The 15,280-nt window shown below is 43.9% G+C and overlaps 1 protein-coding gene across 1 annotated transcript in view; it reads left to right on the top strand.

The window, feature by feature from the left end:
- Positions 1–14,707: 14,707 nt before the first annotated feature.
- LOC127007017 (putative phospholipase B-like 2) overlaps positions 14,708–15,280 on the top strand; it is a 42,669-nt gene continuing 42,096 nt past the window's right edge. The window contains exon 1 of the mRNA XM_050877496.1: positions 14,708–14,768. The gene's annotated coding sequence lies outside the window, so the exon portion shown is untranslated. The remainder of the gene's footprint in view (positions 14,769–15,280) is intronic.

Here is a 15,280-nt window from a genome sequence, read left to right as displayed (position 1 = left end):
CGAGCTCCGTTGGAAGAGGGAAAGACATGGAGGACGGAAGGGAGGGAGAGGAGGAGTGAGGGATAAGGCGTGGCCCATTGTCTCTGCAGCATGAAGAAAATGGGTCAAGCTTATTAATCGGGAGAAAACAAGATCATAGACGCCTCAAACCAAGGCCATGCTCAAACTCGATCTGGTCACGCAAATGTGCAACGCGGAAGGGAGAGAGGCGAAGGAGGGGAGGTAGGAAGGGAAGGAAAGAAGGGTGGGTAAGATGGAAGGGAGAGAAGGGAAAGGAACGGAAGGGAGAGGAAGGGTAAGGAAAGGAAAGGAAAAGGAAGGGAAGGGAAGGGAAGGGAAGGGAAAGGAAAGGTAAGGAAAGGTACGGTAACGAAAGGTAAGGAAAGGTACGGTAACTAAAGGTAAGGTAAGGAAAGGAAAGAGAAGGTAAGGTAAGAGAAGGAAAGGTAAGAGAAGAGGGTAAAACAAGACGAGGGAGGGAAAGGGAGCAAAGAAAAAAGAATTAAAGGAAGGGATGAAGGGGAGGAGAAATGAAAGGAGCGAAGAAGGTAAAGAAAGGGAGGGTACGCAATCAAGAAAAGGAAGGAAGACAACGAAGAGGGGAAAGAAGGGCTCGGGAGGGATAGGAACCTCGAAGAAATCCCTTATATCGATCCTTTCTATTCATCATTCTTTAGATTTTGTAAAGTCCTCGTCATTTCTCTAAGGGGGGCAAGGAAAAAAATATATTCCTTCTTTTGTTCACGTCTTTTCTTAATTTGTTTTATGCCCCTGATGTTATTTTTTTTTTAGAGGCAACTGAAGAAAGAATGAATCGACAATGAACATTTTTTTTCATTCACGCTTCACTTCTTTCTTTATCAACCTCTTTCTTTATTCACTCTTCTTTTCATCTCTTATCCCCATCATTTCATTAACCCAAAAGTAGAAGAGAAAAAGGAGGCTGTCATGACCTTTCCATCCTTTCATTAGTCACGTCTTTCATCTCATTCTTTCTCATCCCGTCATTTCCGGAAGGAGGAGGAGTGTGCAGGAGACGGTAGGAAGGAGAGGGAGGGCGCGGTATCCTTCGTGACTGGACGGCCGGAGCACAGTGGAGGGCGTCTGTTGAGAACAGGGAAAGCAAGGTCGCTGCATGGCTCTCTTCCTCTCCTCCTCCTTCGCCACGGTGACTAAGACGAAATGACGCGTACGACTCCTGTATCCGTCTTGTCTTCCCGGGAGCTATTTCGAGACTCGCCCTCATTGTCGTGGTGATGATGGTAGTGGTGGCGGTGGTGATATAGATAGATGGTGGTTGTTATCGTTGGCCATCTTCCGCCTCTGGTCTAGCTATATTCACGAGGGTCTTTGTTTGCTCTCCTTTTTAGATTTCTTTTTCTCGTTCTCAATTGCGGTGGTGGTGTTGGTGCGGTGGTGGTGGTGATCAAGATGGCTGCGGTGATCATTGGCGGTTGGTTGTAGTCTGTGATCTTGTTCTTATTGCCTTCTTCTACCGTCTTCCGCATGTTGCAGTTGTTGTTCTTGTTTTCCTTTACGTTCATGAGTTCTTGGGTTGCTTCGTGTGTGTGGGTCATATCATTAAACACTTCGTCTCCCAAGCACACATATTTGACTAGGCCTTCGTAGGAGTTTCGGGCATTTCCTGGAACACACGTTAGGTTAGATTAGGTCTAATCTAACCTAATGTGTGTTCCAGGTAAAATGGCGAGCCGAATGTGTTCATCAGAGAGTTAACGTATAAAAATAAAAATAGAACCTAACCCAACCTTACGTGTGTTCCAGGTAAGATGATGAGCCGAATGTGTTCACTTGAGTGTTAAAGTATAAAAAATAGCACCTGTCCTAGCCTGTTCTAAGGTGCTGTAACGGAAAGTATTTAATATGGATTGTAATTTCAACGTAAGATAAAGAAACACACACTTGTGTTCGTAGCGCCCGTGGCTGGGAGCTGGGAGTTAACGTATAAAAAAGAATAGCACCTGTCTTAACCTGATCTAATGTGTTGTAACGGAAAGTATTTAGTAATGAGTGTAATTTCAACGTTAAGATAAAGAAACACACCCTTATGTTCTTAGCGTCCGTGGCTGGGCGGTGACGCTCGGTGAAAAAGTACCATGACTGTGTGCTTTAGATGACGACATGTTTGAATTCCATAGTGGTCGCGTGTACCAAGATATCGGGAGAGTTCTCGAGTGGGCGAAAGATTAATAGAGAAAACATTCATTCTGGAACGACCTTCTTTCTATTGTATTTCTTCTTTCCTTTTTTGAAGAGAAGAATATCGAGACAATTAAGGAGTTATAGATTTTTTTGGTCATCCTTATGTTCTCTATGTAAAAGTAGTGTGCCATATGTGCCTTTTCATTTGCTATTCTTTACTACTTGGTCCGTCTCACTATACCGTAAAATATAATCTGCATTCAGTATGTTTTGGGTGTTTTTTATCTGTATTTATCTAGTCCTTGGTCCGTCTCAATCAATGTACCGTAAAATATAATCTGGATTCAGTATGTTTTGGGTGTTTTTTATCTGTATTTATCTAGTCCTTGGTCCGTCTCAATCAATGTACCGTAAAATATAATCTGGATTCAGTATGTTTTGGGTGTCTTTCATCTGTATTCATCTAGTCTTTGGTCCGTCTCAATCAATAATTATACCTTAAAATATAATCTGCATTCAGTATGTTTTGGGTGTTTTTCATCTGCATTTATCTCGTCCTTGGTTCGTCTAATTATACCGTAAAATATAATATGGATGCAGTATATTTTAGGGTATTTTTCATCTGCTGTCCTTAACTTCTTGTTCTGTCTCATTATACCGTAAAATATAATCTGCATTCAGTATGTTATGAGTGTTCTTTCAGCTGCTTTTATCTAGTCCTTGGTCTGTCTCATTATACCGTAAATAAAATATGCATACAGTATATTTTGGTGCTCTTTCATCTGCTTTTCTTAATCCTTGATCCGTCACATTATACCGTAAAATATAATATGCATGGGGTATGTTATGAGTGTTTTTTCATCTGCTTCCTCCTTGGGCCGTCTCATTATACCGAGAAACTATGTATTAGACCCTTACGTGAGACCTCGAGCTGCCATTTACGTAACATTATGGCAATACATCAGCACCCCAGCCCTTCACCCATTCCCTCTGGCACTACCCTGAGTCAATGATAACTGCGTGACAAATGACGTAATGTCCTCCACGTCCTCGCCCGGATATATGAAAAGCTTCCTTATCTACGCACGTGAGCCGCGCAGTAAGTTCGGAGGCGACTCAGGGCAGAATATTCAACAAGTTTCGTTTATCTGCAAAGGTCAATCCCTATGTCAAGGCAAGGAGGGAATTATTCTGCTGCTAATACGCTGCTCCTTCCTGCTTCCCGTCATTGTTATGTTAAGCAGCGGCTCGTGACGTGCTGGTGAGGTAAGGTGACGGTGGGAACAGGGCGGGAAGAGGTGGAGGCACTGGGGACGAAAGGGAAGGAGCTGCATGCATGGGCGGGGTTTCAGGAAGCAGGAGAGGAAATAAATGATTATGAAGGAGAATGAAAGTGATGGATGAAAAGAAAAAAGGAGAGAGTGATAAAAGGAGGTGAGGTGACGGTGATAACAGGGCAGGAAGAGGAGGAGGCGCTGGGGACGAAAGGGAGGGAGATGCATGCATGGGAGGGGTTTCAGGAAGCAGGAGAGGAAAGAAATGATTTTGCAAGAGAATGAAAGTGATGGGCGAAAAGAAAAAAGGAGAGAATGATAAAAGGAGGTGAGGTGACGGCGGGAAGAGGAGGAGGCACTGGGGACGAAAGGAAGGGAGGGAGATGCATGGGAGGGGTTTAAGGAAGCAGGAGAGAAAAGAAACGATTATGCAGGAGAATGAAAGTGATGGGCGAAAAGAAAAAGGTGGGGATAATAAAAGGAATATGGAGAAAGGAGATGAAAAGGGAGAGAAGAGAAACTATGCATGAGAATAAAAGACGGATGGGCAGAAGGAAAGATTAAGAAGAAAATGGAGAAGGGAATAAAAAATGGAAAAGGAAAGGAATAGAAATGAAGAGCAAGATAAAGAAAGGTGAGAGGTGAATAGACAGTGGGTAGGATAGGGGAGACAGGGACATTACAGGAGTTACAAGACTGTCTCCTAGCCTAACTACACTTACTGAGCTAAAAAAAAGTATTCAAGTAAAAGAGGAACTGCTGACACTGACCGTGGTGTTGGTAATACTGCACACAACCTTACATCATAATTCAGTCTCCAGCGAACACAATGGCAGTAATTACAATACAGAGTAGCTACAGGTATACCATAATCATCAGTAATGTAGAAGGCATACTCTGGAACTTTAAATACCTTGGCTTTCGTCCGTTGATACAATACCTAATGAACCGGATCTTTGAGGCGAACAGCCGGCATGTTAATGAAAATACGGATAATAGGAGGAGGAAAAGAACAAGGAAGAAAATAGACAGACGAAAGGTAAAAGATGGTGAAAAGAAGAAAAATGTGAGACAGCGAACTCGACGAAGACAAAACTAAGAACGAGAATAGTATGGAATGAAGAAAACGACATTGATATCTGTTAAAAAGAAGAAAGAGAAGAGGAAGAAGAAGAAAAAAAATATGGAGACAGCGAACTCGACGAAGACACAAAACTAAGAACAAGAATAACAAGGAAAGAAGAAAACGACACACTGATATCAGTTAAAAAGAAGAAAAAAAAGAGGAAGAAGAAGAAAAATAAAAAAATATGGAGGCAATGAACACGAAGAAGACAAAAAACAAGAACAAAAATAATATAGAAAGAAGAAAATGACACTAATATCTATTAAAAAGAAGAAAGAGAAGATGAAGAAGAGGAAGACGAAGAAAAAAAGAAGAAGAATTAGAAAAAGAAAAAGTTGAAGAAGAAGAAAAAAGAATAAAGGTCAAGAATAATAATAAGAAGACGAAAAAAGGAAAAAAAGAAAGGAAATATGAAGAAGAAAAAGAAGGGTGTCAGCGAGACGCCTTTGTTCCCCCAGCTGGTGCCATTGTGTATCTCAGAGCTCAGAGCCGCTGCGTAAGATCTAGATATACCAGGCGTGTCTTGAGTCTGGGGTCGGGAGTGAATGCAAGCACGCTGAGGGTCCGGGGTATAGCTGGGCGGCGCTTCGAGGCCATACGTGCAAATAAGCCGTCGAGGAACAATAGCGTATGGAGCGATGATACCAGGTCACGTCACACGCCTTCACGGTAAGCCTGATCAAACGGTGGCTCTTCTCTCTTCTCTTTATCCCTGGTTTCCTCATTCTTAGATATCTTTTTTTTCTTTGTTGTTGTTGTTTTTGTTTTGTTTTTCCTCTTCTTCGTTGTTGTTGTTGTTCTCATTCGTTGTCGTTTTTTTCGTTTCTCTCTCTCTCTCTCTCTCTCTCTCTCTCTCTCTCTCTCTCTCTCTCTCTCTCTCTCTCTCTCTCTCTCTCTCTCTCTCGCCCTTGGACAGCAAAAACCTTACTACTAAAGCTCTCGACCACGCCAATGAGAGCAGGAAGTTCTTACACACACACACACACACACACACACACACACACGCACGCACGCACACACACACACACACACACAAGGAAGCCAAGCGGAGTAGAGCAAGGCACGGACTGGGGCAGGAGGGCAGGCAACAAGCATCTCTATAGGACCCTTGAGGTTTATCTGCGTGTGTATGTGTGTGGGTGTGGGTGTGTCTGGGTGTGAGCGGGGTCGACACGAAGCTTGGGTGTGAGCGTGACCGGCGAGGCATGAAAAGCGCGGGAAGAATAGCAGGTCTTACTCACGAAGGTTTTCTTTATGATTCTACTTACCGCCGCCATCCGTCCCTCCGTCCACGCTGAGGATTTACTGCTGAGGCCATTCATGCGGTTTCCTTTTGCTACTTCGACTGTCAGATTTGTACTTCGATTTCCTCTTTTTTTTATTTATTTATTTATTTATTTTTTTACAGCAGAGGAGACAGCTCAAGGGCAAAAAAAAAAAAAGGAAACGATAATAAAAAAAGACCACTGCTACTACTACTACTACTACTACTACTACTACTACTTTATTACACACACACACACACACACACACACACACACACACACACACACACACACACACACACGTACTCAGTAAAGTCCAATGCAAATGAGGTTGAAAACTGTGCTCTCGAGTTGACCTGAGCATCACGACGAACCTGGCTCACACGGGTGCTTGTGGCGGCGGTGGTGGTGGTGGTACTTGTGGTTGTGATGGTGGTGGTCAAGGTTCCTTGCCCTCACTTCTGTCACCCCTACCAAGTCCTTGCCCTCACTTCTGTTTCGTCCCGTCACCCCGATACAACGCACCCAAGACCTCGGTGCCTCAGCTGGTCTGCATGTTAACATTTCCTGAGAGAGTATAGGTCGTAGAAATAAGGAAATAAAGTCATGTGGTGCAGAGAAAAGAATGAAACTGCGAAGATACTAATAAACTCAGGGATTAGAAAGTTAGATAGCATAGGGATGGCATGTGTACAGAGTCTCGTTCAGCGTGGCCGCCGAAAGGGTAGAGACGTGTAGTTAGCAAGTTCAAAGGAGTAGTTAGCATAAATTTAGTGATGGAGAGAAAGGGAAACAACACCGCAGTCGACGTTGAGCATTGAGAGGAAAAGAGTTGCAGAGAAAAGAATGAAAGAGCGAAGGAGCAGAGATATAGTTAGCATGTTCAAAAGAGTAGTTAGCATAAATTTAGTGATGATAGAGAGAAAGGAAGCAACACCGTAGTCGATATTGAGAATTGAAAGGCTAAAGACTGAGAGTTAAGAGTTGCAGAGAAAAGGATGAAAGAGCGAAGGGGTAGAGGCATGCAGTTAGGAAGTTCAAAAAAGTAGTTAGCATAAATTTAGTGATGGAGAGAAAGGGAAACAACACCGTAGTCATTATTGAGAGTTGAGAGGCTAAAGACAGTCTTGTGTACAGAGTCTCGTTCAGTTCAGTTTCTTGAATAGTTGGAGTTGCTGAAATAGTATACTCCAAAAATACAAGAAAGAAAAGAAAAAAAATTAGCAAGCAAGAGCACTTCGTTGATACATTAGTTCCGTCAAGTTGTTTTGTGGTTGTGCTTGACTGTGCTGGGTCACGACGTTTCTGGGTCACGAAGAGAGGTGGGATCGAGGGGTGGGGCTCATACTGGGGAAGGAGAGAGGAAGGGAGTGTGGCGGAAGACTAGAAGAGAGGACGAAAATAAGACGAAAATAAGATAACAGGAGAGGAAAGGAGAGAGGCAAGCAAAGGAGAAGATTGGTGAGTAGAAAGGAAGGGAGAAGAGAGTAAAGCAGATGAAGGGAAAAGAGAGAGGAGTGGACAGCAGAAAAGAGAGGGGAGAGAGGAAAGTGGAGGGAAGGAAAGGATAGAAATGGGAAGTAGATAAGAGTAAAGGACCAGGAGAAGAGAAAATGGAAAGGAAAGAAAAGCTGCCATTAGTAAAGAGAACAGAAGAGAGGAAAGGAGAGATGAGAGCATTCAGTAAAGGAGCGGAAAGGAGGAAAGAGAAAAGCAGAAGAGAGGGAGGGAGAAAAGAGGACAGTAAAGAAGCGGGAAGGAGGAACGAGAAAAGGAGAAGAAAGGGAGGAAGAAAAGAGGGCGGTAAAGAAGCGGAAAGTAGAAAAGAGGAAAGGAGAGAAGAGGAATAGAGAGAAGAGTAGAAGAGTGGAGTAAAGATGAAAGCAGATGAGATGAAAGGAGATAGTAGACAATAGAGGAAGCACAGACACGAGGGCGCGAGCATTGCCTTCCCCGCCCATCACGCCTCTCAAACCACGCTCCGGGTACACTAATGCCCACACCCACCTCCACCCACCTCCACCTACCCATTCACGCACGCACAACTCTCACTCTCCGCCGCGTCTGCTCCATCCTTCCACACCACCTAGCTCCACCCCGCCCAACCCCACCCGGCTACCACCTCCCACTCCCTCCCCTCGCAGCTCCACCCCGCTCAACCCCACCCAGCAAGCACCTCCTACCCCTCCCACCCCCAAACAACCTCGACCCCTCTGTATTTAGTTGTGGTCAATCGCCGTATCAACCACATGCTCTGTTAGCTTAAGAATCAAGGGTATAATGTTGCTTGTAATGCTAACTAGATAAAGCTGGTAGTTGGTCAGTCATTAGCGAGCAGTGAATTGTTTTTTTGTGAGAATATGAGATTTCACCTTTCACCACGCAACTATTGGATGTAGGCCGTATTATTAAAAAGTAGTAGTGGTAGTAGTAGTAGTAGTAGTGGATATTGTTATTGTTGTTGTCATTGTCGTATATTATCAAATGTTAGGTAAGTCACTATACAATATCATCAGTAATATCACCTGACAATTTTGATGTTTAAGTCAATCTAGAGAACGGATGTCACTTACGTATGCTAATCAGGTGTTATGGTGCCCTAGATTAGTTTACTGTACCGTGTTTACCTGTCTGATTACCTGCCTGACTGTCTCTCCTCCTACCTCGCTGTCTTGCTTCTCTATGGAGTTTACGTTTGAGTGTGAGAGATTCGTCTTTGATTGTTATTTTATTTCCTTTTATTTCTTTTTTCTTGCGCCATTATGGGTTGATGTTTATTGCCGTGCTCCATTTTTTCTCTATTTTCCTTCCCCCGACTTTCCTCTCACAACCTTCGATGACGCATAAGTACTCGCTCACTCACTCACTCAAACACAAAATGGAGGTTCGTTCACTCGCTCACTCACTCACTCACTCATTCTTTCATCCAGTTAAACACTCGATCTGGTTCATGTGTGTGTGTGTGTGTGTGTGTGTGTGTGTGTGTGTGCTAGTAGGAAATGCAAGCGTATGTGCGTGAAAACAAAAGAAAAAAAAACCGAGCAGTCATCAAAAGCTCGCAGGGGAGAACACACACACACACACACACACACACACACACACACACACACACACACACACACACACACACACACACACACACACACACACACACACACACACACACACAAAACCTCGAGATACAACGTGAGGGAAAGTAAGATGCAATTTCGAGGGCCGGAAGAGCTGCTGGTGTGCTTAGCGAAGGTGTTCTTGTTTGGAGAGTAATACGTAAGAGAGTGATTCAGGCGAGTAATGAGAGGCTAGGAGTGTGGGAGTGGGTGGGTGGGTTGGTTGATGGGTGTGGTTAGGCGTAGGCAATAATGTGTAATAGTAGAAGTAGTAGTAGTAGTAGTAATAGTAGTAGTAATAGTATTAGTATTAGTGTTAGTATTAGTATTAGTATTAGTATTGGTATTGGTGTTGGTATTGGTATTGGTATTGGTATTGGTATTTGTAGTAGTAGTTGTAGTTGTAGTAGTAGCCCTGCATTTCTATTTGGTACCCACTTTTCTTCCCCATCAGTGTTTCGCCTCCTAACCGAGTTTTAGCACCCATGGTTCATCGGGCAGAGTGCAGATGACGAGGCCTTTCACGGGCAGTAAAAATGAGGAACAGGGCCGCGGTGGCAAGCAACCTGCAATCTTCAACTTCTCACGTCCCGAACACCGCCCCGTCTCTCACTCTCACTCTTCGCTTCCCCGACAAGAGAGAGGTAATGAAGGGGATGGTTAAGACGAAGTGAACGGAAGGGAAAGTATGATGGAAGAAAAAGGAGTGTAGGTAAGGAAGGGTTGAGATAAAGGGAACGAACATAAAGGAACATAAAGGAAGCGAACTGAAAGAAATATATTGTGAAAGAAAAGAGTGTAGGTTTGGTGTAATCAGTTTTCCCTTCCTTATATCACCTGTGTAGGTTTGGTGTAATCAGTTTTCCCTTCCTTATATCACCTCCCCTGCAAGAGAGAGTGAAGAAAGGAAGGGATGAGGTAAAGGGAACGTAAGGGAAGCGGGCGGAAAGAAGTGTATCGTGAAAGAAAGGAGTGTAGGTTTGGTGTGATCAGTTTTCCCTTCCTTATATCACCTCCCCTGCAAGAGAGAGTGAAGAAAGGAAGGGATGAGGTAAAAGGAACGTAAGGGAAGCGAACGGAAAGCAGTGTATCGTGAAAGAAAGGATGTTTTGTGGTACCTGTGATCAGTTTTCCCCTTCTGAGTTTTCCCTTCTTGAGCTTTTCGTGAGGCGCACTTGCATATACTTAAACATATCGAGCTCCATTACGACAATTTTCCAAGGCCACAGAGAATAATAAACGGATTTTCCTGGGTGATTTATCCTGTTCATGGCATTAAACAGGCAAACTAGACACATGACTTCATACATACTAATACGACGTTTAAGCAGTCAGGAGGTAAGATTATGGGAGGGAGCACGTTCTCATTTATAGTTCCAGTGTGTTGCTACCATTTATTTTTTTCTATACTTACCATCTTAGTTCGCCTCTTACCTGAAAAAAAATAAACCAGTAATCCGAAGAGACTTAAAGGTTGTCTGCAGGGGTGTCAACTTTCTTCCATTTTTTACTCGTTTGTGGTCAGTGTGTGCTGCTGAGTCAGTCTGGGAGGGCGTGTTTGCAGGGGAAGGTGCAATACTTATCTGATTTTTTTCTGACCCGCTCTTAGAAAGGTTCAAGTAATAAATGTGTTGTGTCATCGTTTCCCTTTTTTTTTATAGTTTTGTAGGAATATATATTAACCTTTTACCGTGTGTGTGTGTGTGTGTGTGTGTGTGTGTGTGTGTGTGTGTGTGAGTGAGTGATCGCCTCCCTCCTTATTGGGCGGCGCTTGGATTTTGCAAACACTACACCTCGTATGTAGGGCTCTGGGTTATCAAGTTCTCCCTACCTCCCCGCCACACCCGCTCCCCTTTACCCCTCCCTATACTGCATTTCCCTACTTTTTCCCCTCCCCCGCCGCCCAGGAGTGGAGGATTTTGCAAACAGCACGCCGGGGTATACATATAAGGTGCCCGATAAACAATAACTACACCAGAACAACTTACGAACCTACACCTTACAACTGTGCACGCCTACTGTCTCTCCTATTCCCCACCTGTACCTTCACCACTAACCCACTTCCTCTTCGTACTATACCCTTGATTAAAAGAAAAAGAAAAACTCTACACCTTGTATGTAGGACTCCTGGTTATCACGTACCAACACGCCGAGGGACCTGATACAGTGCTGCCCTCTGTCAAAATTCAGCATAGAAAGTCCCCAATTAGTAAGCGTCTTGAGAGAGGGAAAGGGAGAGAGAGAGACAGACCGATAGAATGATAAATAGATGGAGACAGATATATAGAACTCCAATTAGATAAATAGAGAGAGAGAGAGAGAGAGAGAGAGAGAGAAAATAAGGCGTCCTTCATGCTATTGGGGGGTGGGTCACTTTTACTTTCCAAACCGTGAAAGACAGTGCGCTCTTGTGAGGGGAGAGAGAGAGAGAGAGAGAGAGAGAGAGAGAGAGAGAGAGAGAGAGAGAGAGAGAGAGAGAGAGAGAGAGAGAGAGAGAGAGAGAGAGAGAGAGAGAGGCAAACAAACAAATAGACAGACAAACAGACAAACAAACAAGTAAACAAGTAAACAGGCACTGACTAAACCACACACAATAAATCAATGCAAACACACACACACACACACACACACACACACACACACACACACACACACACACACACACACACACACACACACACACACACACACACAATAGATACATAAATAGATAGATAGATAGATAGATAGAAACCCAGCACAGGAGGCGGTGATACACACAACTTACTAAACCAATATTGTCATCAACCTGTATATACATATCTCCAATTAACCTTTCCCGAGACATTGATCTTGGCGCCCAGAAGCAGTACATGACAAGCACTACGCCCCACTCCACCGGGAAGACCCTCGCCGGTGACTTGCTTAAAACCATATGAGGAAGGAGAAGGGAGAGGTGGGGTGGGAACGCTTGTGTATGGGATGGCAGAGTGAAGTGCAGTAAGCGGGGGAAGGTGACACGAAGGAGGGGAGGTAATGGTGGGGAGGTGGGGTGAGGTGTTAGTGTCCGGGGTGAGCAGTGATGGTAATGGGAGGGGAGGGGAAGAGGTAGCGTGGGAATGGTTGTTTATGGGAATTTGTGGGTTGGTGGCTCACGAAGCGCGGGAGAGAAGGAGGGCAAGGAAAGGGAAGGAGATGGGTGAGGTCTGCGAGGAAAGGGAAGAAGAGGGGAGGAAGAGGGGGAGACTCCGTTATCTGTATTGGGTATGTAGGGGGGTTGTTTGAGTCTCTCTCTCTCTCTCTCTCTCTCTCTCTCTCTCTCTCTCTCTCTCTCTCTCTCTCTCAAGTGTCATTCATTGTTACATCATCGTCCCTCTCCTCCTCCTCCTGAACGGTTAACTTTCTCTAGTATTTTTTTTTCTTTTTTTTTTTCCTCTCTTCTTCCTCTGTTCTCCATTTGGTATTCATTGTTCTTTGTTTCTTCACTCGACACTTTTTTTCTCTCTCTCTCTTAACTGGGGACCGTATTGTTGTCTTTGTTTTTTTATGCAGTTAAAGGGGGGGAGGAGGGGGGTCTACGGTTTGCACAGAAGGGGAGATATTTTTTTAGGATACATCTCACGTCTTCCTCTGTACTAACACGGGTGATGATTAAGGAACAGACAAACGATAAAACAACAACAACAAAGATAATATAATGTCACTGTTATGCTACTTCTTTAAACATGATAAAAAAAAAAACGATTAAACCTCCTTATTATATCTGCTTATCATTATGACGTTGGTATATGGACACATGATATAATAACCTTTGCAGATTTTCCTCGTTGCTAATTTATGCGTTGTTAATGGCCTCTTAGCGTTTACCTGGCGGTGTTCCTGCGTGTTTAACCTTTACTTTCACCTTCAGTCTCTCTTCATCTATCCTGTCATTGTATTTGCATGTCCGTGTTATGCCTCGCCCGCCTATTCACTTCGTTTGCTTGATGCTCGTCGTGGTGGTGATACGGAGGGTGATGGTGGTGGTGATGGTGGTGGAGGGGGGGGGGAGTTACAGTAAAGGAGATAGTTTTTTTTTTCATATTTTTGTTTCTTTCCTTTTATTTTTTTCTTTTATTTTACTTTTTTTCTTTCCTATTTTGTATTTTTTTTTTTTTCAGGAGGTAGCTCAAGGGCAAAACTAGATAAATAAATACATCATAGTCCGCTAATCACCTCTCCTATAACAAAAAAATTAAATATGAGTAACCAAAATAGAGGTCAAATTTCGTATGGTAGTGGTGGTGCGAGGTGATTAGAGAAGATGGTGGTAGGGGTGGTTAGTGGTGTTAGTGTCACGCTTTCCCCCTTCCCATCCCTCTCAGGTGTTTAAACTATGGACGGGGCGAAGGTGTGGCGGGCGGGGCAGAGAGGTGACGCGGGGTTAGGTGGAGGGCGTGAAGGGGGAAGAGGGAAGGAGAGGCAGGAGGAGCGGAAGTGATAGTTAAGAGACCAGCACCAGCAACTGTACACTCCTGCCTTTCTCTCTCCCCCATCTGTACCTTCTGCACTAACCCACTTCATATTATACCCTTGATTAAAAAAGAAAAGAAAAAAAAACGAGATAGAGAGAGGAAAACCGTAATGTATGTGTGTTGGAATGATTTGAGGGCGATAACAGACGAAAAAAGGACTAACGCAAAGATGAAATAGATGTAGATTGAGGTTCGATAATATAATGGGAAAGAGTAAGGACCATCGAGAGTATCGGCTGCAGCGTTACCGTAATGGAGGAAAGGAAAACTAATATATGTGTGTGTTGAAATGATTTAAGGGTGATAACACAGACGGAAAAAGGACTAACGCAAGGATGAAATAGATGTAGCATGAGGTTCGATAATATAATGGGAAAGAGTATGAGCTGCAGCGTTACCATAATGGAGGAAAGGAAAATCGTTATATATGTGTGTGTTGGGATGATTTAAGGGTGATAACAGTGACGAAAAAGGACTAACGCAAGGATGAAATAGACGTAGTTTGAGGTTCGATAATATATTGGGAAAGAGTAAAAACCATCGAGAGTATCAACTGCAGGGTTACCAGACTATACCATACTTTTAGACCATTGCTCAAAACTGTCGTACTCACACAGATAACGATATTCAATTAAAGTCATTATTAAAACCGTTCATTATCTATATTTTTTAGAGGTAGTTGTGGGGCAGAAACGGAAAGTCCAGTGTGTTAGGTACGATAATTTGGTAACATTAATATCAAGGCATCAATTAGTACACCTCTTCTCCCGTAATTGACCTCTCTTTTGGCCACTTCTCTTAACTCTTTTCATACGAGCAGCGATTTGCGGGCTTTTTTTCCCCTTGAGCTGTTTCCTTTACTGTAAAAAAAATGAGTATAAATATGCGACGTTTGAAGAATCTGGGCTTAGTCAATTCTCCAGACGGGTATTTGAGCGCCACATCACACATCAGCCACCTCAAAGCGTTATCGTCTCTTTGAGGTTGTGTTTACATTTGGAGTTTCTGACAAAATATACCCTGGCAAGCCCTCTTCCTCCTCTTCTTCCTCTTCCTCATCCTTCTCCTTTTCTTCCTAATCCTCGTCCTCCTTCTTCTGCTTGTTATTGTTGTTGCTGTTGTTGTTGTCGTTGGTGTTGTTCTTCTTCTTCGTCGTCCTCCTCCTCCTCCTCCACCACCCACTATCTTCACCACACTTAGTCATGCCTTACCCTCCCTGCCAATCTCCCCTTGATCACAGGTCCTCCCGCCTCACTCATACGCTTTCTCTCCCCGCCAGCAGGAAGGAGCTCCGTCGTGACTGCCGCTGAAGTGCAAGTAGGACAGTGCTGAGGAAAGTAAGTGTCCTCTTCTCCTACGTATCCTGTTCCTTTCATTTTTTTTTCTTGTGTGTGTGTGTGTGTGTGTGTGTGTGTGTGTGTGTGTGTGTGTGTGTGTGTTCAATTTACGTTAACATTCTAAGGAGTTTTGTGACCTGTCTTGCCGCCTCGTCTGACCATCTTCAGCCAGAGTCGTGTTAACTCACTCAAACTTGCAGATCCTCCCACTCTTCTACATCTTCCTCGAATTCCTGTGCCGCCTTCCTCCTCCTCTTTCCTCTCTAGTGTCGTCTTTCTTCTCCTCCTCCTCGTCATCATCCTCATCTTCATCATCATCCTCCTCCTCTTCATCCTCATCCTCTTCCTTCATTTCTTCTTCCTCCTCATCTCGTTATCTCTGTCGCCCATCACCAGTGCTTCCTTCATACCCAAATCACGACCACAATCACCATTATCATCATAATCGCCGTTATCATCACAGTCTGTAGGCCTAGTCGCCGCTAAGCCTCGCCCCTCAGTGCTGTGGTCAA

Source organism: Eriocheir sinensis, chromosome 34, assembly GCF_024679095.1.
Source record: "Eriocheir sinensis breed Jianghai 21 chromosome 34, ASM2467909v1, whole genome shotgun sequence".
Lineage (NCBI taxonomy): Eukaryota > Metazoa > Arthropoda > Malacostraca > Decapoda > Varunidae > Eriocheir > Eriocheir sinensis.
The sequence above is the reverse complement of the archived record's forward strand: the minus strand, read 5'-3'. Positions and strand labels throughout refer to the sequence as shown.